This window comes from Sciurus vulgaris, assembly GCF_902686455.1.
Source record: "Sciurus vulgaris genome assembly, chromosome: 2".
Classification (NCBI taxonomy): Eukaryota; Metazoa; Chordata; class Mammalia; order Rodentia; family Sciuridae; genus Sciurus; species Sciurus vulgaris.
The window spans coordinates 186,601,273-186,626,585 of NC_136462.1; the positions used below are offsets into that span (position 1 = coordinate 186,601,273).

General features: G+C 41.7%; 1 protein-coding gene across 3 annotated transcripts in view; it reads right to left on the reverse strand.

Moving 5' to 3' along the window:
- Positions 1-14,101, reverse strand: part of ZHX3 (zinc fingers and homeoboxes 3) — a 126,188-nt gene extending 112,087 nt beyond the window's left edge. The window contains exon 1 of one of the 3 annotated variants that reach the window (XM_079126906.1): positions 13,815-14,101. The gene's annotated coding sequence lies outside the window, so the exon portion shown is untranslated. Of the gene's footprint in view, positions 1-13,194; positions 13,538-13,814 lie in introns of those variants that run through there. The other 2 variants (XM_079126908.1, XM_079126910.1) reach the window with 2 other exon arrangements.
- Between the last annotated feature and the right edge of the window lie 11,212 nt (positions 14,102-25,313).

A 25,313-nucleotide genomic window follows, 5' to 3' on the forward strand; every position in this document is an offset into this window, starting at 1 on the left:
ATATGAGACACATGTTACAGGCTTTGGAATGGGAGCGAGGGAGCAGAGACCCAAATTACCAGATGAGAAAGGCAGGCCTTTAGAAGGTCTTGTGAAGTGATTCAGATGCTTAAAACCATTTTATTTCCTTTCAGAAGATGAAGACGATTACTGATTATTTTGAGTTAAATTAACTTCTGTTCACAGAAGACATTATACCTGAATTCCAGCCTTCAGACCTGTGAGAAATGAATGCTCTGTTAAGAGACATACAATCAGGTATAGATGCTTTCGAGATAAAGTGTGGCTTTCACCTAAACTGCAGAAAGCACTCTTTGTCCTACGTTACCAAATGTTTTGTTGTAACTCTATCCTTCAAGCTAGGGAGCAAACCATTAGCTAGGGAGACAAATACGTAAACAGGGTGTTAAGTGCTATCACAGAGGTGTCCATTTATGCTTCAGGAGAAGGGGAAAAGGAGGAGAAGTGGCATCTCTCACAGTCTGAGGGGTCAGGGGGCTTTCTGGAGGAGGGGGCACCTGCGATGACACTGGAAAAGCAAGTGGGTGTTGGCTTAATGAACACAGAGGATTCATTTGCAGAGAGATACAGAGGAAACTCGGGAGGACTAAGGTAAGAATCCTGGAGAATGTTGTCATTTCAGGGCTGGCCTGAGGACTTGAAGACCAGAAAAGAGCCACAGGATAAGGGGCCAAAGGGACAGAAGAGCTAAGGAGTAAAGTATTTCAAGGCTGGAATGGCTCACAGGGTGAATGGATGCAAGTCAAGTCAGGCAAGAGTGAAAGGCCTAGTCTTAGCTAACCGCAAAGGACCTTGGATGCCCTCTGCCCAAGACATTTCAGGGAAGTGGCAATGACAGAGGCCAAAGCACAGAAGGTTGAACTGCAAGAGGTGAGGAAGTAGAAACTATGGATAAGGCTACTCACAGAAAGCTTGGCTTAGAACAGGGAGTGAGCTAACAGGAAACACAGGATCGAATTTTATTTTCCAGTCTGAACCTCTGCTCTGAGCTCCAGACTCTCATATCCTCTTGAATTCTTCCTTTTGCCTCACCCACTACATTCAATTTACACTCCAGCCTCCACCCACTCTTTATACAACAGGTCCTCCTTTTAAAATTTTAAATCAGACCATTTTACCTCCCACCCAAAATGCACAATAGCTTCCTGCTGCCCTCAGGATAAAATCTCAAGCCCTGCCATGGTCTCTAAGTTCTTGGATGATCTAGGTCCTGCTTCACTCTTTTGCATCTTCTCATCGCCTCTCCCTGCTGCTTATCATGTACCAACTTGGCCTTCTTTCAATCCTCAAACCCTCTAAGCATATTTCTGCCTTAGGATCCTTGCTCAGGCTGCTCCCTCTGCCTAGAAATGCTCCTTTCTTGCTGTCCCATTCAAGCAGCCAAAGGATAATTTCCTACAAAGAAGCAGGTCACCACAAAGGTCCTCTTTCACCTGATGCCCAAGGGTTCACTTCCCACCAACTCCTTCAGAGTCCAGGTTTTCCAGTCCTCCAGATAAGGGACTTTGAGGTCCAAACACCTAGGCCCTAGATCATTTTTTTACTGCCTGTTAGTTATATGGCCTTTGTCAAGGCACCACCTCATCAGTTTTCTTGTCTTAAAATAGGTAAACAGTGTCTACCTCCACATCTGTTAGGAAGCTCACCTCAGAAGGGAGGTGAAGACCCCACTTCTCATCCACATCTCCCCTGACCTGGGACCTCTCTTCCACCTCAGGCATCACTTGCCTTCACCAGTCCTAGGCCCTTCCCAATCCCTGTTCCTCAAGGCAGAAGGAGTGGCCTCTCCAGTTCATCCTGAAGCTGCACAGGTCCTGCTTCATGCTTCCTAGATCCAATTCCACTGCTCTGTGCAAATACCCACACGTACCCAAATCCATCTCCCATCCAGTAAATGCCTCTTAACCATCTATCCTGTGGCCTTATTCACTAGCTCACTAGCTCCCTTTCTAGGTCTGGTGTATAAAAGACTCCCAGACAACCATCCAGTCTCAATCTCTTACCTCATCTTACTGCCAACCACTGATACTCAGAGCAACCTTAGAAACCATAGTTTGCAGACAGCAGAGATCCATCAGACTGTCTCCTCTACCCCAGCTGATTTGATTATAAATGAGCACAGAAGTATCTGCTATTTTAGGCCTCTTAGATTTCAGCAGGGTTTGTCTATTATAGTAGCTAGTGTTTCTCTACGCAATTCAGGCTGAATTTAGATAGCAGAAGAGAAGAGGTAGGAAATGCTGGGCACAGTGGCACAAGCCTATAATCCCAGTAACTCAGGAGGCTGAGGCAGAAGAATCACAAGTTTGATGCCAGACTCAGGACTAGGGATGTAGCTCCATGGCAAAGTGCCTCAGGGTTCAATCCCCAGTACCAAACACACACACACACACACACACACACACACACATGCCTGGAGCTAGGACTAGGCATGGCTTACAACACCTCTGTTTATATATTACTTATCCTCTTCAAAGAATACTAAAATATGTTTTCTCATTTAACACTCTTCATCACCACTTACTGATGGTTATTACTATAAATGATTTACAAATGAAGAAACAGACTTAGAGATATAAGCTGCTACTAAATGGAGAAGCCAAGACTGGGCCACAGGACTCCTGACTTAGTCTGTGGTATTTTTGCTACAGCATCTGGTCTCTCAAAATCACATTCCAGTGCTACATCAGAGATACTCTTGCCTGAAGTACAAAGTGCTAGAATGAAACTAGAAGGATAGGTAGTTTGGGAGAGCTGATAAAAAGACTGTGGAGGTCTTTATCAACACCAGACTGTGGAATATAATTTTCATTCAGTAGATAATGGGGAGCAATAATTGACTCCCATTTCCTAGCTCCACAGCAGTAATTGATACCTTTTCCACTGTCTTCAAAGACCGTGATATACCACTCCACCAGCTATCAGTTGGTGCCAAAGGTCCACTTCACAAAGAAAACAGAAGTTTTTTGGAGGGCAAAGCTTCCAACTCCCTATCTTCTATAGAGTTCTATGTCCCCAGGTAGCCTTCCCTCTTCCCACCCCATCAAAGGGAAAAGACATACCTCCTCTGGCAATGCTTGGCCATCCCCTATGCACGTCACCTCAGCCATGGCAGAGACTCTGCTCAATCATTTGTCCTTGAATCTCTGCCACTTTTTTTTTTTTTTCCAGTGCTAGGGGAAAAAAAATGTGCTTTCCTTTATTTTGGACCTTCCTTTTCTTGGTCTCTAAACAGGTCATAACGCCTCTCATCTCTTCCTCGGGAAGCCCACAGCCCCTTCTTATCCTCACACTTCCTGGCTGAGCTCCTTCAAGCAGCAGCAGCAGTTATACTTCACCACAGTTCTCTTCCATACTATCATGTGGACACCGAAAGAGTCACCTCCAACAACACCTCCTAGGAACTAAATTTACTGGATAATTTTGAACATTTATCTCACTTTTTATGGCACCTGACACTGCTGGTACCCCCTCCTCCTAGAAATACTCCTCTGCCTTGATTTCCATGCCCCACTCTCCTGACCTTCCTCCTGTTTCTACGCCTTCTGGGTTTCCTTTAAAGACTGCTTCTTCCACCTCCCCACTACATACTGGTGTATCCTGAGATTTCATTCTTGTATCTCCTCTTACCTTATATACTCAGTCTCTGTTTGAAATATGCACAAACATAGCTTCAACTGGCAGCTACACACTGGCAACTCAGTGATGTATCTCCAGTCCAGACCACTCATGTAAGCCCTCCATATCCTGGTAATATTTCCCTGCTGGTATTTCAACCTGGATTCCATGGGTACCTCAAGTTCATCATGGCCAAAACCACAATGAGCAGTTTATTCACTATCCTTTATACAGTGATAATAAAAACACTGACTGAGTACTGTTTCAGTCAGCATTCTCCAGAGAAACAAAACCAATATGAAACACACCAATATGTGTATGTGTGTTTGTCATTGTGTGTGTGAACAAATACATACACACACATATATATACACACAAAGAAGTTTATGTTAAGGAAATGACTCATGAAATGTAGGGGCTGACAAATCTGAAATTTATAGGGCAGGTCAGTAGCTGTAAATTCAGGCAAGAATTGAGGTTATAGTCTTGGACTCATCTCCTACCTGAACAGACACCCTTGGAGACAGGGTCTCACCCTCTGACCTCTAGAGCCCCAGCATCTTGCACAGATAAGGCATGATATACCACAGATGCTCAATCAGTATTGGTTTATGGCCATCATGGTATAAAATGAGATGCTCTCAAATGAAATATGGGATAATAGGATGGACAAGGCACTAAATCATGATAGGGAAGAATTAGGACTTGACCAAGAATTATGTTATAAATCAAGAAACACCCTTGCCAGATTTACATGACCACTATACCTATAACAGAGGACCACCACACAAATAGAAGCACATCTGTTCCAATACTTTCTTTGAATGTCTCAACAACCCTGTGAAGTTGACATGGCAAAGAAAAGCTCATATTTTACAAGTTAACTGAGATTCAAAAGGATTAAGGTTCTTGTCTTGATTGCTACAGAAAACACCTACAATGAAATACCTTAGTTCTTCAATGACAGGCAGGAAAGAGGAACCGTAAAAAACAACAAAAGGTCAAAAACAGAAAGAATCTTATAGTTCAAAAACTGTAAAAAATATTCACCTTCTATTTACAAAGAATACATTTTCTTTTACTACTATTATTGTCCACATTAGTATTCGTACTATAATATAAAAGCATGTGTTAGATTATTAGAATATATCAACTTTTGTAATAAATTTCTGGTTATATTCTATGTATTCAGAAGCATTGTTTTGTTAAATACGAACAGTTATGTGTCATATTTACAATTCTTTAGCAATGACTAAGTACCGCTAGGCACCCCAAAACTATCTGGTTTTCTTATTTAGTATCAATAAGCATTAGAAGTAGTAAAATATTAATAGTATTTAGTCCAAATATTGTACATGAAGACACTATGGTATTAGCTACACAGTAGTGGAAACTCTCCATTAGCCATTCCTGCAAAAGAAGGTAAGGTTGACGATCCTCAACTATATTTGCATATATAAGAACTTGACCTTTTCAAAGTTCTTTTGTATGCAGTCTCATCTAAGTATCATAAAAATGTTATAAATCAGGAAAAATCCTTCTCATTTCAGGTGACAGGAAAGAGAGGCAAATGTCTAAGTTCATATAATTGAAAAAAGGCAAAAGTATGCAGAGACACCAAGGCTTTCTGCCCCCAGACCTACAGTCACTCAATAAAACTACCATGGCTCCCTAGCTATGGGTCAACAGACTGTGCCATCAGGCCAGAGAAGGACCACATCTGATTTGCTTTCTATTGATATTTAGCATAATCCCTGATACACAGTAGGCACACAAGAAGCATAGCATTTGGTGAATTATTGAATTCATTCTCTTGGAGGGGCTTTAGTCCCTGGTATGGTAAAATGGGATATGTAACATTACCAAATATCTTGGTTTTTCAAATGAATGTTGATATTATCAGGAATAAATGAAATGTCATTTTTTCTAAACCATTTATATTGATTTTCAAGGAAATCAGAAATATGGGCCAGGCCCCATATCAGCACAAAAAGCAACATGTAGTGTGTTTTCAGCTTCCTGGAAAAATTGAAGAATTGAATGGGTAGGTGAAAGTGAAAACAGAGTCTTATCACGGGAAAGGAAAAGCTGAATGCAAAGTCTCAGGCTTAATGATGACCGTTTGCAAGGTTAATGGTCTAGTTATTGGTAACCTACAATGGCAAGAAATGGGCCGGCCAAGAGCATGAGGACTTACCCAGAAGAATATATCAGTGAGAAAGAATTCACTCTGTGGAAGAAGATACAGCTTTGAAGCAGCAGGGCATGCTCAGGAACCAGGCACACAGAGGCCTGGAGCAGGAAGAGCTACTCTGAGCATGGCTTCATAGGCTTTCTGAAAATTTCTCTGTGCTTAGCCATCCTAGGGCAAGAGAGACTAAGCAGCAGCTTGTGTCCTTTACTTTATCCAAAGAGCTCTCGTGCCCATATCACCAACATCCCTGACAAAGGTGCTCAGCAATGAGATGGTTGAGTATTCAATAGGCCTACTAACTTGGCAGACTACTGCTTTCCCATGAAAGCCTCACATCTCTTGGAACCCCATATTCCCTCAATTTTGAGACCTCATCTCCAGACTACATACATTCCATTATCATTCTGGTTTTCTGTTTACCACATCACTGTACAGTCACATACTGAATACTGATGTTTTAATCAAAAAATGGATCACATTATATGATGACAGTCCTATAAGATTATAATGGAACTGAAAAATTCTTCTCACCTAGTATTTTTACTGTACTTTTTTATGTTTAGATATTTATGAACCAAATATTTATCACTGTTTTATAAGTGCCTACAATATTCAGTACAGTAATATGTGAGACAGGTTTGTAGCCTGCAAGCAATAGACTATGTGTGTAGTAGGTTGTACCATCTAGATTTATGTAAGCACACATGTTCATACAATGACAAATCACCTAACAACTCATTTCTCAGAACGTATCCTCACTGTTAAACACTAAAGAACAAGTCATTCCTTCTGATACCAGATGGACCTGGAGAGCCAAGCTACTAAGAGTGATGAGCAAAGGTCTACTCCTACCAATCTCACCTCCTTCAAACCCAGGCAGTTGACTTCCAGATCCTATGTTCTTAATCACTCCAGACACACTCCCCAAACTTGCATAATTATAAAAGAAGTACCAAATGAGTGCATGTGGAGGAGGGTGTTAAATATATATTCTCAGACTCCTCTCTTAGATTCTAGTTCAGTGGGCCTGAGATAGCGCCTGGAATCTTTATTTTTAACACATCCTCAGATGACTTTCATCACAGTTTAGAAACAGTTTTCCTTGCCACCAATACTGCCCACTTGAATTGGGATTCCTTCAGAAGCTTAATGAAACTGGGCCAAGGTCAACTTCTTCCAGACAGATCTGGCAACCATAAATCTTACAGGTCATGCTTTTCCATTTCCTTCAGGCAAAATCCCCAATCCTTTGAGAATCTTAGAGACTGGTTGTAATACCTCTTTCCATTGCTGGGACCTCTGACCCTGCCTAATTCACCAAAGAACTAGCCCACCTTCTTTTTCTTTACCCCAAACATCTTGCCATCCTTCTGATGGCTTTTCTGACCACAAAGATGACCCAAACACCACTCAAGTCACTCAGTTACTTGACTTCATCAATTTAGTCATCTTCACTGAGTTCATTTCACTTCAGTGGTGAAACATAGGAGTCTTCCATGTCCAGTAATTACCTGCTCCAATTCTGAAATCTTCCACTCACATATCCCTCTCTAACCATACCCTCCTATTACTCCATCACTCCAATATACCCATTTCTTGACTTCAGCAACACCTCTGGTCCTCTTCTCATCCAGTCTAGACTAACAGTCTAGATTGTTAACTAACTAGTCTAGATTAACATCTATCATGTTAATCGCTCCCTGAAAAATACTGATTTCCTGATCCACTGTCCTTTTGCCACTCATCCTTAGCATCCCCAACTTGGTTCAATCCAAATATATGCCTTTTTTGCTCCTAAAACCAGGTGTTCCACTCAGTCCATGATCTCCCAATAGAGTCCTGTATATTGCCCGGAGATTAGGGACACTGTCTCCCTCTTCCTGACCTCAATGGTTCATCAAAATTTCTCATTTTTCCTCTGACCTCTTGCCACTTATTTTTAGCAGACAATCTCACCCTCTATTTCACAGAGATGACAGAAGCCACCAGACTGGCACTTGCTCATAACCCATCCCACCAGAAAATTCAACTGTGCTGATATTCTATCACGAGGACTGCCAAGTCTGTCATGTCTGAACTGGGTCCCTGTTCACATGGTTATCTTTCGTAAGCTCCCTGGTGGTAAGCATTCCTGAAGTGAACAGTATGATGGTGGTATCTTTCTAGTGGAAGAAAAATAAAATAGTATGTCCAGTCTCTTGAAAGATCTCTCTACCCTGGGAATCCAAAAGATGGCGATTTTAAAGGAAGAAAAGAAGAAAGCTATTTTCCTTGTCAACATGTCAAAAGTTTAAATCCAAACATAAAGTTGCCATATATCAATAGAATAATCATACATCCCAAACCAAACACTCAATTCCCTGGCAAATTTTATATATTCAAAACCAGGGTCAGTGCAAAAATACAAAATACTGTCATGCACTCAACCAAACCCTAATGAATTGATGATGCTATAAATATTTTCTGAAGTTTCCTTTTTTATAATTCCTTATAATTTTTGTGTATAATTCTGCTCCTTACAATGACCTTGATAAAAACTTTTTTTTCAATTTACAGTTGAAAAAAAAACAGACAAATTTTTCCCAAGAACTAACAGAAAGTGGCAAGTAAAATTAAAACAAACCTGAAAGCAAACTAATCTATGTGCTTTGACATAGTGGTTATTAAGAAAAACTTCCGGGCTGGGGAAATAGCTCAGTTGGTATAGTGCTTGCCTCACATGCACAAGGCCCTGGGTTCAATCCCCAGCACCAAAAAAAGAAAAAAAAAGAAAAGAAAAAAGAAAAACTTCCCATAAGTACATAACTCTCTAATGCAAGCATTCTTGTTTTTCAAAAGCCCCCATATATACTTAGAAACAAACATGAGAACCCCTTAATATCATAGCATATCTCATTCATTCATGCTATATTCATATCAGAAGGCAGTGATGGATAAGACGGATAGGCCAAAACTCAGGTCTTGTGGATTAAAATCCTAACTCTACTACATTCTTAGTTATGCAACTTTAAAAATGTCTTAACTACTCTAAACTCCATTTTCTCAACTCAAAAATAGAAATGGTAATGTAATTATCATCACTACCTTCTGAGTTCTCCCAAAGGTTTAGACATAATATGTGAATGCATTTAGTAGTGGATCTGGCACATAGTAAGTCTCAAAAAAATGGTTAGCTCTTATAACAATTATTATTCAAAAAGTCTGAGCACCTGCACCTACTGGATTCTAGGCACAGCAGTGGGTGCCAGGCCTGTGCCATAACAAAGGTAAGGAGGTCCCTGCACTTACAGATCTCGAAGTCTGGGGAGAGTTAACCTTAAGGAAAGCAACAAACATATGAATGAAATATTTGGAATTTTTATGAACTTCCAAGCAGGAATTGCACATGTACTAATGGATAATGGGGAGAAAGCTACTACAGAAGGGATAATCAGGGAAGGCTACTCTGAGGAGTTAGACACTTTAGCTGAATGGAGGTTTGAAAAGGGTCTTTCTATGAGAAGGATGAGAGAAGAGTGCCAGGCAGAGGGAAGGATCTACACAAAAAAGGAAGAGAATTTGCCACATTTGACAAATGGACAGTACTCAACCTGACAAGCATGGTGACAGTGAGCAGGGATTAGAGAGGGAGGCAGGGTGTGGTGCCTCAGAGTAAGTGTGGATATGACTCTAAGGGAAGTAAGAAGCCACTATGCAGGGAAGTGGCATGATCTTACTTTTTAGTAGGATTACTCTGGCTGCTGTGGGGAGAATGTGCTAGAAAGAAGGCAAAAGTGAAGCTGGGAAACCAACTAGGAGGTGATGGCCTTATCCAGCTAAAAGAAGAGGGTGGCTAGATTAGTAAGTAGAGGAATGAAGGATCTGAAGTATTCTGGAGGCTAGGCTGCTGGGTCATGCTGCTGGACTGGACATGGGGTGAGGAAAAGAGGAAGAAAGAATGACAACTACATCAATGTATGACATACGTACTATATAAACACAATGGAGTTTTATTCAACCATAAAAAATGAAATTATGGCTCGGTGGTAGAGCACTTGCCTAACGTGTGAGGCACTGGGCTCAATTCTCAGCACCACATATAAAAAACTAAAGTCCATTGATAACTAAAAAATATTTTTTAAAAATGAAATTGAGTCATTTTCAGGAAAATGGATGAAACTTGGGAACATTATGTTAAATGAAATACGCCAAACTCGGAAAGTCAAGGATCATATGTTTTCTCTCATCTGTTGAAGCCAAAGAGAAAAAAATGAGGAGAAAGGTGGGATGGAGGGATCTCATGAAAATCGAAGGGAGATCAGTAGAGTAGAGGAAAGGGACCAGTAGGATGGAGGAGAGAAGGAAAATCGGAAAGAGAGAGGAATAGCCAGATTATGTTTTTATATTGTGTGCATGTACAAATATAGAACAAATCCCACCATCACGTACAACTATAATGTACCAATAAAAAACATGGAAAAATAGGGGAAAAAAAGAAGTAAGGACAACTTTCAGGTACCTGACCTTAACAAGGAATAGACAGAAATGACAGTGAGACAGGGAAGGCCGGTGGGTGGACAGAAATGAGTGATCGGGAATGATGAATACAAACTTGGAAGTTTGAGAGAGAGATTAAGAGATCAATATTGAGCACATGACGTTTGAGATCACTGTGAGGCAGCAAGCAGACAGCAAGAAGGCCTGGCAGCTGAAAATGCAAGTCTGGAACCAGAGAAAGGGCAGGAGGCAAAGCAGAGGGAGCCATCTGCATCCAGGGGACCGATGAGATCTGAGTGACTGTGACGGGAGAAGTGAAGGGACTGAGAAAAGAGGTAAAGAAGCAGGCTGGCGGTCTAAACTGAATACCAGCAAGCAAGCCACACAGCATACAGAACTGCCCCCAAACAGGCTCAGCAAATGCCTACGGAACAAGAGAAAAGTTCTTAGCACAGTCCCTTTAGGCCTTTAAAAAGAAGAAAATTTCACTTAGGATTCTACCTCCCTCACCCCGAAAAAGCTTATACTCACATTATATCTTCTCTGTAAAAATTCTGCCCCAAGATGCAATTTTCCCCACCCTTATAATTAAAAATTCAATTGTATGTTTTACTACAGATGTTGTTTCATCCTGGAATATGAAATGGTACTTTCAGACAGTTCAAAAGTCACATGAGATGTAAAATGCTCAAAAGGTCAAGGATTTATTTTTAAAAGTTAAATAAAAAAAAAAGTAAGTGTACCTGCTAGGCCATCCAAAAACTGATAAGCAGGGAGATGAAAAGGATAGAACTGCCAATAAAATAGTAAATATAACAGCTATTCCCCAATGAAAACACATTAAAGCTATAATGATATCTCTGGGCATCTGCTGACGCAAAAAGCCCACTCAGCTTTTGAGGTTTATACTATTACTTAGAACTACCAAATTGAAATCACAGCTGTAAACATAACTGGGACACTTTATACTTTCCAAAGATTCCAAATGTGACATAAGGATAATGCATAAGAAAGAAGCCCAGTCACATTTGCCAAAAATGTTCCTTCCCTTAACTGTTTAAGTTAAACCAAGACTATAACTCTTTTTAAGATCATAAGCCTCACTTTGTAAGATAATTCTCAAATATGGAAAAGAGGGAAATGTTGTGACTTTTAAGAGACTGTTGTTTTACCTAATGATATAGCTATCTAGACTTGCAGCAAGGTCATGTGAATGGATGGATAATGACCATTCATTCATTCAGCAAATATTAAGTACCTACAAAAGGCCAAGTATAGGACTGGGCCCTGAAAATAGATCAGTGAAAAAAAAAAATCTCACTTTTCTGGGTTGATGAGGGGGAACTACAATAAACCAACAAACAAGTGGTGGTAGGTAAAGTAGGCAAGAGGATGGGGCGGGTCGGGGGGCGGTGAGAGATATTTTATAGAACAGGAAAAGACTAGACAAGATTACATTTGAGCAAAGACCTGAAGAAGTAAGGGAGCCAATCATGATAATATCCAGGGACCAAAGTCCTCAGCAAAAGGAAAAGCAAATGCAAAGGCAAATGCAAAGACTCTGGGACAGGCTTGAAGTGTTTAAGGAATGGCAGAAAGATCAGTCTAGCAAGGCTGGAAGTCAGGACCTAGAGTTGAGGAGGCTGGTAGGCAATAGAAAGGACTTCAGATTTTAAGATGATAAGCTGTTAGAGGGCTCTAAGCAGAGAACTGGCACAACCTGACTTACTTTTTAAAAGGGAACACAAGTTCCTACTCATAAAACCAAGACCCAACTCTCATAATCTATTTATAAGTGAAAGGGAGGAAAACATACAATAAAAGTCTTACAGACTGATAGCATTTTTTGCAAGAAAAGAATACGTACACATGGGAACAAAACTAAAAAGATAAATACAAAAAAGATAAATATTGCGGTTTGTGAGGTTCAGGGGTTTTTCTTACATTTTTGCTTTTCAAGTTTTCTGTCTTAAATATAAATTACTTTTTTAAAAAAGATAACAGAAAAAATTACAAACAACCTACTCCACCATGAGACTGTCTGAAATCTTACTTCAATATATAAAAAACAAAACCAAAAACAACACAGGGAACATTTTTTTCCAAAAATTACCACACTTCCCATGCAATGTTTGCCAGTCATGAACCACTGCACAAATCAAGAGTAGCTCAATGTATCAAGGTCACAAAACCAAGTTGGTTAATGTTTATCTTTACATAGTAGCTCTGTCCCCTAAAACAACTTTGATATCATCTTTCCAAGACAGCAACAAAAGGGCCCTTTTCATTCATTTTCTAAGTCGCTTTGATACTATTTTGCTGTTTCTGGATTTTTCCACTGTATGTCTCTTAGAAACAAATTTAGCCCAAATAAGTTGTTCCAGCTAATGAAGTGCGCTTTTGGCTCTTTCTTCGTAGCTGAGAATATCCGGCAAAATACCAATTGTTTTGGGACGCATTTTCTCTTAGTTTTGAAATACTGCAATACTAAGTTACCACAAATAAAGAACATCAAGATAACAACATACACGAACACGTATATAAATGGAAACTGCCATAATCCATTTTTAAATTGAAAATGTGTGTAAGGCTCATGAATAAACATTTACAAATATATACTACGCGTTCACATGACATAAATAAAAACAGAAAGGAGTATTCCCCCCCAACCCCGCCCCGCCGCCCAGTCCATAACAGTTTTTTGCAAGGCACAAGCCCTTGGGCAGTCACTGCTCAGAAATGCAAACCATGCAACTCAAAATGACTTACGCGCTCACTTTCCACCTGAGCCCCACATCCCACCCACTCCTCAATCACTTCCAACAGGTTTCTCTGAATGAAAATCCCAAACTCAATAGACTTAACAAGTCCCAAACTCTGCTCACATGCCAGTCAAGCCATCCGGGAACCTGGGATCCACGTGTAGTGTTTTCACATGAGAAACAACGACTCCAGGATTCAGGATTCAGGATTCTACCGTACCCCGCGTGGTTCGTGTCCCGGCTCAGCTGCCTTCCTTGGCGGAGCTGATGCTCTTTACACCAGAGGCATGGGCTGCCCAGCCCAGCAGCGGGCGCGACCCGCCGAGTGGAAGCCAGCGGTGCTCAGACGCGCACTCACACCGCCGGGCGCGCCTCCGCGGACACCCCACCTTACCCGCCACCACCCGCTTCTGCTCCTTTCGCAACTGTGTGGCCCTTGGGACCACACTGACCCCGGGGACCCCAGGGCGCCGAGCCTGAAGCTGGGGGTGATGACAGATGGGCGAGGGCGGGGCTTCGGGGGGAAGGGGCGGAGCCTCCCCGCATGGGGGTGCTGGCGGCTGACAGAAAGACCGGGGGCAGCGGGCGGAGGGGGCTGACCGAGCCTCGGGCCGGGCTGGGGCCGGGCCCGGCGGGAAGGAGCTCGAGCGGACACAGAGGCTGACAGGCAGAGAGACACACAGACACTGGGGACTGACAGTCGCGGGGGCACACGGGGTCGGCGGGCCACGGCGGACGCTCACCTGGCAGCGGCGGCGGCGGCGGCAGCGGCCGGGCCGCACTCCCGGCGCTGCGGGCCTCCCTCCCTCCCGGCAGGCGGGCGGGCGGCCGCCGCAGGCCCCGCGGAGGCGGCGGCGGCGACGCCGGAGCCGCGGACTGCTGAGCGGCGGGGACGCAGCTGCACCAACCGACTCCGGGCCTCTCGGCTCGGCTCGGCTCGGCGGCCCTCGGAGGCGCTCGGCTCCGCTCGGCCCCGCTCGACTCGGCTGGGGGCGTGGCCCGGTGCCCCCCGCCCAGGTCGCCTCAGGCGTCAAGTGGGTGGGGCTTTCGAGCGGGCGCGAGCCCCCTGACGTCGCGGGAAGCGGACCTTACCCCGGGCGCATGCGCGGACGCCCGCCCGGCTTTTGGCCGCGTGGAGGCCCGGGAGGCGGGAGACGCGGGAGGAGGGGGCGGGGGCGGATGCCCGGGACTCAGAGGTTCCCGGCTTTTGTGCTCCATATCCTGGTCTTTCTAGAGGACCACCTAAGGAAGGCCAAGCGAGGCTAGGCTTTCAAAAAAGGATGTGGACTGGGCAGGGGCCCCAGACCACGTCCGCCCTGGCGTTTTCCAGTGCAGTGTTTCCCAACAAACGTCTCCTGGGAGTTGGTCTTCCTTTTACCCCACCAAGGCTTCACTGCAGTTTTTAATATCTTCTTTTTCTTAAAAGTAGTACTAGCCAAGACAAACCCAGATCACCGCTTCCTTAACATTATTAAATCTTCAGATACTTGAGCTTCCAAGCGTCAGCTTCGTGGGCTCCAGTGCTGCCCTTCCTTCCCAGCTTCTGAGTGCCTGGTAGTCTGGGATGACGGTGGGCCCTTCTCTGAACTCTTGACACATGTGCCAGCACGTTGTTTGTTATGGAACCCAAGTTTGAGCAAAATTTGCTCAAAAGGTTAGTCCCCACCTTTAGAAGCCTGTGGTTAATAGCAGAACCCTTCAGTGTGACATGGGATTCCACTCGGAATCCCGGCTCTGCATTAATCTGGCTGGTTAATAATTGGCTGAGTGACTTTGGACATGTTAATCTCTCATCCATAAAAGGACAATATTAGTAACTAAAAGATAGGATGAATGAAAAGATTAAATGACAGCATATATAAAGCTTTCCACACAGTACCCTAGTGTTCAATAAATACATCTGATTTTAAATTGAGATTGCATTAGAACGTCAGATCCAGAAAACCAGCAAATCTACTCGAAACAGCAATGTGTCAGACTTTAACATGTCCAGAGTCAAATGCTCAAACTTGCTCCTTATACAGTCTTCCCTACCTCAGTTAAGTCAACTCCAGCCTTGTAGTGACTCATTGTGGTCATCCTTGACTTCTCTCTATCATCCACACATAATCCATTAGCACAGATGTCAGCTCTACCAGTAGAATTCTCTTTTCTTCTCTTCCATGAGGTGTTGCAATAGCCTCCTACCTGTTCTCCCTGATTCCACCTTGCTCTCAACACGGCAGCCTGAGGGATCTTGTTAAAACCTAGGTTAAAACATGTTTCTCCCCCGACAACCCACCAAAGAAACTAGTGATTCCCCATATCACTAAGAGAAAAAGCCAAAATCCTTTATTCCAGGACCTCCAAGATTCTGTGTGATCTGCTTTTCCCACTTAACCCTTCTCACTCCTTTCCCTGCATCTCCTTCCATTCTACTCTCCATTCCTCAGCCTCCTTTCTTCTCCTTTCAGAACATGGAGGCTCACTACTACCTCAGGACCTTTGCTCTTGTTATTTCTACTTGCAGATTTCAGAAGACTCACTCCAAAGTTCTACTCAAAAGTCACTTCCCCAGACTTTCCTAGACCACTAAAATGCCAAGTCCCATCCCCCATCACTCTGTCCTTTCACCCTGCTTTACTTTTCCTCCTACCACCGTATGACATAAATATGATGTCCCTGAGGATAAAAGTGTTGTTTTGCTCTTCTCTGACATCTAGAACAGGGTATGATCAGGTACTCAATAAATATTTTTTGAACAAATGAGACCATATATACAATATGTTTCTTTAATTTATCTTCATTTATTTAACAAAATTTCCCAAGCACCTGTTTCCATGCAGGCACACTGGGGGATATAGAGATAAACCAGGCACTCTCCCAAACCCTGAGAAACTCAGTATTACAGGGGACATAGACATGTAAGGAAATACTTCTGGAAAGAGTATTTCACACTAGTTAGCTGTGGAGGTAGAATGGAGGGCAAACCTAATAGTTTACAGGAGTGTGGAAACATTTCCCAAAGGAGGTGACATTGGAGCTGAATCGGAAGAGTCGATGAGAAAGGGAGCTTCAGACAGAGGGAATAGCATGCATTTAAGACCAGTGTTGGAGTGGATGGATTTCCTAAATATTGTTTACCCTAGTTGGCAAATTTTTCTTTAAAAAACTAAGCAAATTCCAGATGATCCCTATAATAATGTCACTTACACTCACATTCTGATCAGCTTTCTCAAGCAGGGAAGAAACTGCCAGAAGTATAGTTGATGCAATATAATCACAACCTGACTTTTATTTTACTGGAATGGGCTATACCTATAAACTTCTTGCGTCAGGGTCCAAAGGCAAAGAACACACATTTGTTAGGAGCATGCTGGCTGAAAGATATAGTAATCTACCAGGTGAATTTAAGAAAAATTAAAGGAGACTTTAGGGTTTGTTTTGTTTTGTTTTGTTTGCGGGGGTGGGTGTCTCTCAGAGGCCCAGGGTAAAAACCCAGCTGGGCTTCTGTATGGGTTGGAAGCAGAGCAAGAAGAGATACTGGGACTCTCCCTCCAAGCCTGTTTTTTCTGCTTCCAGGTAACATAATGGAAATGTGTCTACACCCAACTATATGGTACAACTCCAGCTACATGGGGAGAGTCTAAAACTTCCCAACCACTCCATCCCAAAGTTCCAGAAAAGAGAGTCTAATTGATCCAACTTGAGTTGGATGCCCTCCCCCTAGAACCATCATGGCCGGTTTGCAGTTCACAAAGTTTACTGGAACCCATCTCTCTGGATCGAGGAGTGGACAATCATCAGAAAAAAGGGAAATTGTTTCTGGTTGAGGAAGTATCTTAATAGAAGTCCTTCACAAAACCATTGGTTCCACTTAGTGGCAACATTTCTGGAAGACATTTGATAGTGACACAGGGCATTATTATTGAGTTCCTAATTTATGCAAAAGGAAGCCCTTTTTTAAGTTACAATAATATAGGAAGTTGTCTTTTTTCCAAACAAAAGTGGGCAAAAAGTGGGGGTGGTTGCCATATGCCATTGTAGGCACATGATAGAATTTTTACTCCCTTACAGTTTGGAAGTAGAAGGGACTGTGTGACATGCTTTGTCCAGTGGAGTGTGAATAGAAGTACATCACTCCCAGACCCAAAGCGGGATCTCAGTGAGACACTTGCATAGCCGTGTTCATAGCAGTATTGTTCACTATAGCCAAAAGGTGGAAACAGCCCAAATGTCCACTGACAGATGAGTGGAAAGGTGTATACCTACCACAATATTGGGTAGCTGTTGTGGTTTAGATGTGAGGTATCCCCCAAAAACTCGTGAAACAATGCCAGAAGTTTTGGAGGAGAAATTATTGGGTTATATCCTTAACTTAATTAGTGAATTATCCCCTGATTGGGATTAACTGAGTGGTAACTGAAGTGATAGGTTATGGCTGGAGGAGGTGGGAATTGAAGCATGACTTTGGAGTACATATTTGTATCTGGCAGGTGGAATCTCTCTCTCTCTGCTTCCTGATCACCACATGAGCTGTTCCTCTGCCAGTCTTCCACCATGATGTTCTGCCTCACCTCAAGCCCCAAGAAATGGAACCAACCTTCTGTGGGCTAAGACCTCTGAAACTGTGATCCCTCAAATAATTTTTTCTTTCCTAAAATTGTTCTGGTCAAATTCTTTACTCATGGCAGCAAAAAAGCTCACTTAAACAGTGGTCTTGAAAAGGAATGAAATTTTGACATGCTACAACATAGATGGACTTTGAGGGCATTATGCTAAGCTAAATAAACAGGGAAAAAAAAAAAAAAAAAGCAAATAACAACTGTTATCCCAATGGCTCAGGTGGCTGAGGCAGGAGGATCTCAAGTTCAAAACTAGACTCAGCGAGGCCCTTAAGCAACTCAGCGAGACCCTGTCTCTAAATAAAATACAAAAAAGGGCTGGGAATGTTGCTCAGTGGTTAACTCCCCTTTGAATTCAATCCCTGGTACCGAAAAAAAGCAAATACTGTATGATTCCATTTATATAAAGTACCTAGAATAGACCACTTCACAGAGTCAGAAAATGAGTGATAGTTCCCCCAAACTTGGGGGAAGGAAGATGGGAATTTGTTGTTTAATGGGTATTGAGTTTCAGTTCTGTAAGATGAAAAGCATTCTGGAGATTGGTTGCACAACAATATGATACTTAACACTCGTGAATAGTACACTAAAAAATGGTGAGTATGAGCAGGGCATGGTGGTGCACATCTGTAATCTCAGTGGCTTGGGAGGCTGAGGCAGGAGGATTGCAAGTTTGAGGCCAGTCTCAGGAACTTAGCAGGACCTTGTCTCAAACAATGAAAAAGGGTTGGGATGTAGCTCAGTGGTACCTCACTCCTGGGTTCAATCCCTATTGCTTAAAAAAAAGAAATATAATAAATTTTTTTACACGTATTTTACTGAAAAACAATCCAATGGAGAAGATTAAATGGAATAGTGAAAAATAGCTGATCTAAAAGAGGAAAGAAAAAGAAAAACTGGGAGAAACAGGTAGAACCAATAGATAATAAATAGATTATGAACATAAATGGGACTCATATGGGGCTGGGTTTGTGGCTCAGCGGTAGAGCGCTTGCCTAGTACGTGTGAGGCACTGGGTTTGATCCTCAGCACTGCATATAAATAAATGAATAAAACGAAGGTCCATCAACATCTAAAAAAATTTTTTTTAAAAAAGTGAGATGCTTTAAAAAAACTAATAAATTGGACTCATATCTGTAACAACAGTAAATTTGAATGGACTAAATAGTTCAATAAAAAGACATGCTGAATTTAAACAAAGGAAAAAACCCAAGACTCAACTATTTGATGTTTATAAGGGACACACTTCAAAAGGTTAAAAAGGTAAAATGGAAACATTCTAACTAATACTTAAAAATGATACCTATCCTATACAAATTCTCTCAAAACATAAAGAGGAAATAATTCCCAACTCATTTATAATTCAGTGCAATCTGGATTCTGTATCCTGTCAAGAAATGGTAAGAAAAAAATATCACAGATCAAGTTATCTTATGACCATATAAGTAACAATCCTAAACAAAAAGTTAACAAATCAAATTCAGCAATAAATAAAATAAATAACAAAACACAAGCAAGTATGGCTTATCCCAAGAATACAAGTTGGCTTAACATTTAAAAAAATCAACTGCTCTGAAAATTTGTTAAAAACTAATAACAAGGGCTGGGATTATACCTCAGTTGGTAGAGTGCTACCTCACAAGCACAAGGCCCTGGGTTCAATCCCCAGCACTGCCGAAAAAAACTAATAAGTGTTAGCAAGTTTGTGAAACAGCTGACAAGAACAAGATGAAGTAGAACAATTTAAGACCTGTGCCATTCATGCATATATATGCAAAAAAATGAGAATAAACCAAGTCCAGCGTTGCATTTATTCCAGAAAAGCAAACACTGATTACCCAAAAAGTAATTCACTACATTAGCTAATTAGAAAAAAAAAAAAATCATATGATCACACAAATATAACATTTGACCAAATACAACTTCCATTAATGAAAAAGGAACTTCTTAGACTAAAAAGAGTAAACACTCCAAAATAATGAGAAACACCATAATCAGTGGTGAAATATTAAAGTTATCCCTCAAAATTGAAAATGAGACAAAAATATCCATTATCCTCACCTTCTATGCCACATTGTACAGGAGCTCTGGATTGGTACAATAAAAGAAGAAAAATAAATAAAACAACAAAATGGATTGGAAAATAACAACGGCCATTTGTAGACATTAATTTATATGTAGTTTTCCCTACATATAAATGAACCTAGGTAAAAATTGGAATGTTAAAGATTACTTGATACAAAATACATCGAAATCAACCTTATTTCTGTATTCCAGTAAAGTCACAAAATAATTTTTAAAGGATGCTTTTTGAAATAGCAAAAACTAACATCAACAAAAAGCCAGGTAACAATGAATGGATCTGACAAAGACAAGAAAGACCTCTATGGAGGAAGCCAGGAACATTTTCATAGATATTAAAGAATAAATAATGGAGCCAAACACTACATTAATAGATTGAAAGACTCAATATTTTAAAGCTATCATTCTCTCCAATCAAAACAACCCTAGTTGATGTTCATATGGAACTTGCCAAGGTGATTCCACTATAATATCTGTATGAAACTTTAGAAGACAGAGAACAGTCGAAGTACTCTTGGGTAAGTACAAAGTGTGAAGGCTTTCTCTATTAACTAATAAGATTTATAACAAAGTTCTAATTATTAAGACAGTATATTGGTACAAGATCAGGCAAAAAGCAGTGAACAAAAGGCAGAACCCCCAAGCATTAATGACAAAAATAGCTTTGCAGAACAGTGCACAGAAATTCTTTTTTGAATAAACAGCATTGAGTCAATTGAATATCCACATGGGAAAAATGACATTGGAACCCTATCTCAAATCATACTCAAAAAGAAACTTTTGTTGAACTATGAACCTAAATACTCAAAGTGAAGCTTTATATACACAGTCTGACACAAAAAAGATACTATTTCTTGAATGAGTAAGTGTACACATAGGATATCTTGTTTCAATTTAACTTCATTGATCTGTGAACAACAAAACCAATTTCTGTTGGACTTAAACATGAAAAGTATATAGTAAAACTTTAGAAGATAACATGATCATGATCTCCAGGTTGGAAAAGTTCCCTTAAGACAGAAAAAGCACTAACCATAGGAAAGGTTTATAAATTGGACATTTTCACAATTAAGAGCTTCTGTCCATTAGGAGACATCATTAAGACAGTGACGAGGGGCTGGGGTTGTGGGTCAGTGATAGAGTGTTTGCCTGGCATGTGTGAGATCCTGGGTTTGCTCCTCAGTACCACATATAAATGAATGAATGAATGAATGAAAGAAATAAAGGTCCATTGTCAATCAAAAAAAAATGTTTAAAAAAAAGACAGTGCCAAGGTAAGCCACAGAGGAGAAATATTTGCAATACAACAAAGGGTTGGCATCCAGAATACATTTTTAAAAGGACTATAAATAATCTGCATATAAAAATTAAAAGATGAACCAATAAAAAAAAATGGGCAAGAAGAAGCTCTTGACACACACACAAATCCAAACAGCCACAATTATAAATAGCTTAGCCTCATTAGTCAAGAAAGTGAACTACAGTGAGCAACTACTACAGACCTACCAGACCGTCCAAGCCTGACAGTACCATGTATTGGTGAGAACTATTGGTGAATGTATAAAGGAAGCTCTTATACATTGCTGAGCGGAGTGTACTTGTGTAATCATTTTGGGAAATAGCTTGTTGTATTTTGTATCATTAAGCATAGGCATATCTCATAATCCAGAAATTCTACTCTGAAATATACACCCATGAGAAATGCGTGGCCAGATGCACTTGTATAGACATATACAAGAATGTTCATAACAGCATTATTTATAATAGCCCCAACTTGGAAACAACCCAAATGCTCAGAAAAAGAATAACTAAATTGTGGTATATTCACTCAAGGGAAAGCTCTTATACAGCAAGAGTGAGTGAATTTCAGCTGCACACAACAACATGGGAGAATCTTATAAAGATTGTGAAGCCAAAGAAGCTAGACATGAAAGAATACATACTTTATGACCAGACAAAATTAAACATACCCCCGTCCCCACAATCCTCCACCACCCCTTTACTTATGAACACAGGAAGAGTGGTAATAAAAGATCTCATAATAACAAGTTGGGGAATCACCATTCTGTATCCATTCGCAGAAAACCACCCCATACTGAAATATCTCCTAGTTGGAAAGATAAAGGCAGAAATTGGTTCTGGAGATGAACGAACTCAAGGAAGTTATCAACATAGCTCTCTGTTGCAAAGGCAGAGAACAATAGAGTCAGGCACATGGGACAGTAGGCACACGCAAGTTCTTAGGTACAAGGGACATTAGCAAAATTCATGCCCAGATAGGAGACACATACAAACCAGGCAGTTTTGGAAAGATTCCCAATAATGAACATAATTAAGTTTGTGGGTTGTTTTTGTTTTTGTTTTTTTGGTATTGGGGGGTCTCACTAAGTTGCTCAGCTCTTAAGTTGCTGAAGCTAGTTTTGAACCTTCAATCCTTCTGCCTCAGCCTCCCAAGTCACTGGGATTACAGGTGTGTGCCACCACATCCAGCTCATAATTAAGTTTTGTATATATTTCTCAAGATTTTTTCAGAGTATCTAAACCTTATTTATTTGTGTACATGTGGGATTATAGTATGCATGCCACTGAAATTTTTAACAGGTGTTAAACATCTGTCCATTTTAATACATGTAGATGTACTTCATACTTTGGGAGATGATAGATATATTCATTATCTTATGGTGCTTGTTTCGCAGGTACATACACATATCAAAACTCAGATGGTAAGTTTTGATATGTGTATGTACTTTAAACATGTGTGGCTTACCACATTTACAGCAGCACGATTCACAATAACTAAACTATGGAACCAGCATTGGTGTCCATCAACAGATGAACGGATAAAAAATGTGGCATATATACCCAATGGAGTTTTAATCAGTCACAGAAAGGAATAATATTATGTCAGGAAAATGGATGGAAATTGAGAACATTATGTTAAGTGAAATAAGCCAAACTCTGAAAGTCAAGTGTCATATGTTTTCTCTCATATGTGAAAGTTAGAGAGGAAAAAAAAAAGACAGGTAGTGGGAGATTTAATGAAAATTAGAGCGAGATCAGTTGAGAGGAAAGGGACCAGGGGGTGGGAGGAAAGGAGGGAAAGGAAAAATACGGAGAAATGATATAAGCCAAATTATATCATTGTGTTGTGTGCATGTATGAATATATAACAACAAATCCCACTATTGTGTATAACTGTAATGCGCCTAGAAAAATATGGAAAAATGTGTGTTGTTTATTTATATCAACTATACCTCAATAAAGCTGGAAAATTATTTTTAATCTCTCTTACTATTTTCCCCACTTAACACTAGAATGTTGTAAGTACATCTAAATCATGGCTTCTCACTACTACGAAGATTCCAAGAATAACGTCCACAATGTTTTACTAACTCATTCCCCAGGTCTCCTTAGCCTCCAGCTCCCCTACACACAAGACAACACTATAATAAATAACCTCCTGCTTATCCTTTTAGGCATCCGAGCAAACTTTCTCAGGAGTGTGACACTCACTGAGCCCTGTGCACACTGTTTTACTAAGAACTACCTGCTTATTTTACACAAGAGCAGCAAGTTGATATTCTCACCACCTGGGCTGAGAGTTCCCAGTCTTTTCATTGGGTTTCTGAAAAACAAATTCACTCTGCAAAAAGACAGAAAGATGGCCCTTGGTTCCTGGTGTTCTTCCCTCATTTTAATTTGGTATTGACCTCATGGTTGCTGACAAATAATTCTTCAGGCTGTGGCCGTTGCCTAGTGACTTAACAGATGGAATTTCGTGTCTATATTTGCTTGTTCTTTAAAATTGTGTTTTTGGGGAGGGGGTGCAGGTTGGAGGTGGGAGCGCTGCCTTCAGTCTTCCTGGGCACGCTTTGGCAGCCTTCTAGGGTCCCACCTAATGAAGGAACTGGTCCTTGGTGCTTGGGCCAGTGTCTTAAGCAGCATGGAATGCGGTGACTCAGCTGGTCACTCAGGGACACCTCGGTGAACAAGGCCATGGGAAGGAAGTCATTACACAGACAGCTGGACTGTAAAAAACAAAAATACTCTCTACACACCAAACTCTACAAAGCCGTGTTGCTGGGCGCCCCATGACTCAACGGGTCTGTTTCTGCCACGTGGCTTGTGGCTCAGGATGTGTGGCACACAGCCCTGGCTCGCTGCTGGCTGCTGCTCAGAGTGGCTTAGAAAGCTGACAGGGTGGGGACCCCAGGAAAAGCTGTGACTCTATTTTCTCTCCACTCGTCCACCCTGACCATTGCTTCTCTCATCATCTCCCTTATTCTGACTCCTTCCTCTTTAACTCTTGCCTTAAAAAAAGAAAAAGTCTAGAATTCAGTATTTCATACACAGAATGCTGGTGACTTAGTAAGGACACAACAAGGCCACAACACTGGCATCCTAGGAAGGCCCTCCTGAGTCAGGCAGACACGGGGGCAACAAATCCTACCCCCCTAGAGTAGGGTCTAGAGTCCTGGGGAAAGAGGCCAGTGGCAGCAGCAAGGGACAGAGACTTCAAGGTGGAGGCCAGGTCATCCAAGATGTGACTATCCATTGACTAATCTTTACTGGAGACTTATTGTGCGCCAGACACGGGTCTTGGGATAGGTCAGTGAGGACAGATCAAGCACCTACTCCTCATGGGCCTGCATTCTGGTGGGGGAGACAGACACACACCAGACATCATCAAGAAGTAAATCAGACAGCAAGTGAGGAAGTGTCAAGTGCTGCTGGAAAAGACCAGAGCAGGGCAAGGTGGCCAGGAGTAGGCAGGGTAGACTGCACGGAGAAGGTGGGCCAGGAGCCAGCCACCAGGGTGTCTGGGGAAAGGCCGTCCTGGGGGAGGATCACCAGTACAGAGGAGGCAGGTGAGCCTGGCTGCAGAGCACATGAGGGGGCCCAGCTGGAGAGAAGGATGGGAAGTGGGGGCTGTGAGAGGGGCACCTGGGAGCCACTGGAGGGTCTTGAGCAGAGACATAATGGGAACTGACTTGGGTTTTAATAGCATCCTGCTGTCAGATGGCTTTGACCTCTAACTATACAATGCAAGTAGAGTGTAAAATAAAACTGCAAATCTTGCCAGAGAGGTAGAATTTTATGAAGCCAATGAAAGTGACATTGGAGAACAGCTAGAATTGCACAAAGCATTGACAGATGAGATCTGGCAATATGAGGCTGGAAAAGGACGGTGACAGGGCAGGAGTTTCAGAACAATTTAAATAAGAGTTAAGAGAAGACTTTGGGAAAAATCAAAGGAGCCCAGAAGTATTTTGGGAAAGATAGTTGTGCCTTTCAAAAAATGCAAGGCAGCATGAAGGATATGATGCCATGCGATCATGCGATTTATACTCTGCTCCCAAAGCATTGATTCCTGTCTGTGTTTTTTCCCAGTGGCCAAGGCTGTGCCCCACATTCAAGGCCAGAGAGATCTCTCTCTTTGCATTCATTTTCTCTCCCCAGCACCATGCCTTCACTGACCACTTCTACCCACCGGCCCTGCCTGTCTCCCTCCTGTGCAAACCCTGGCTACAATAGTACACAGCCCAGCATAAATGG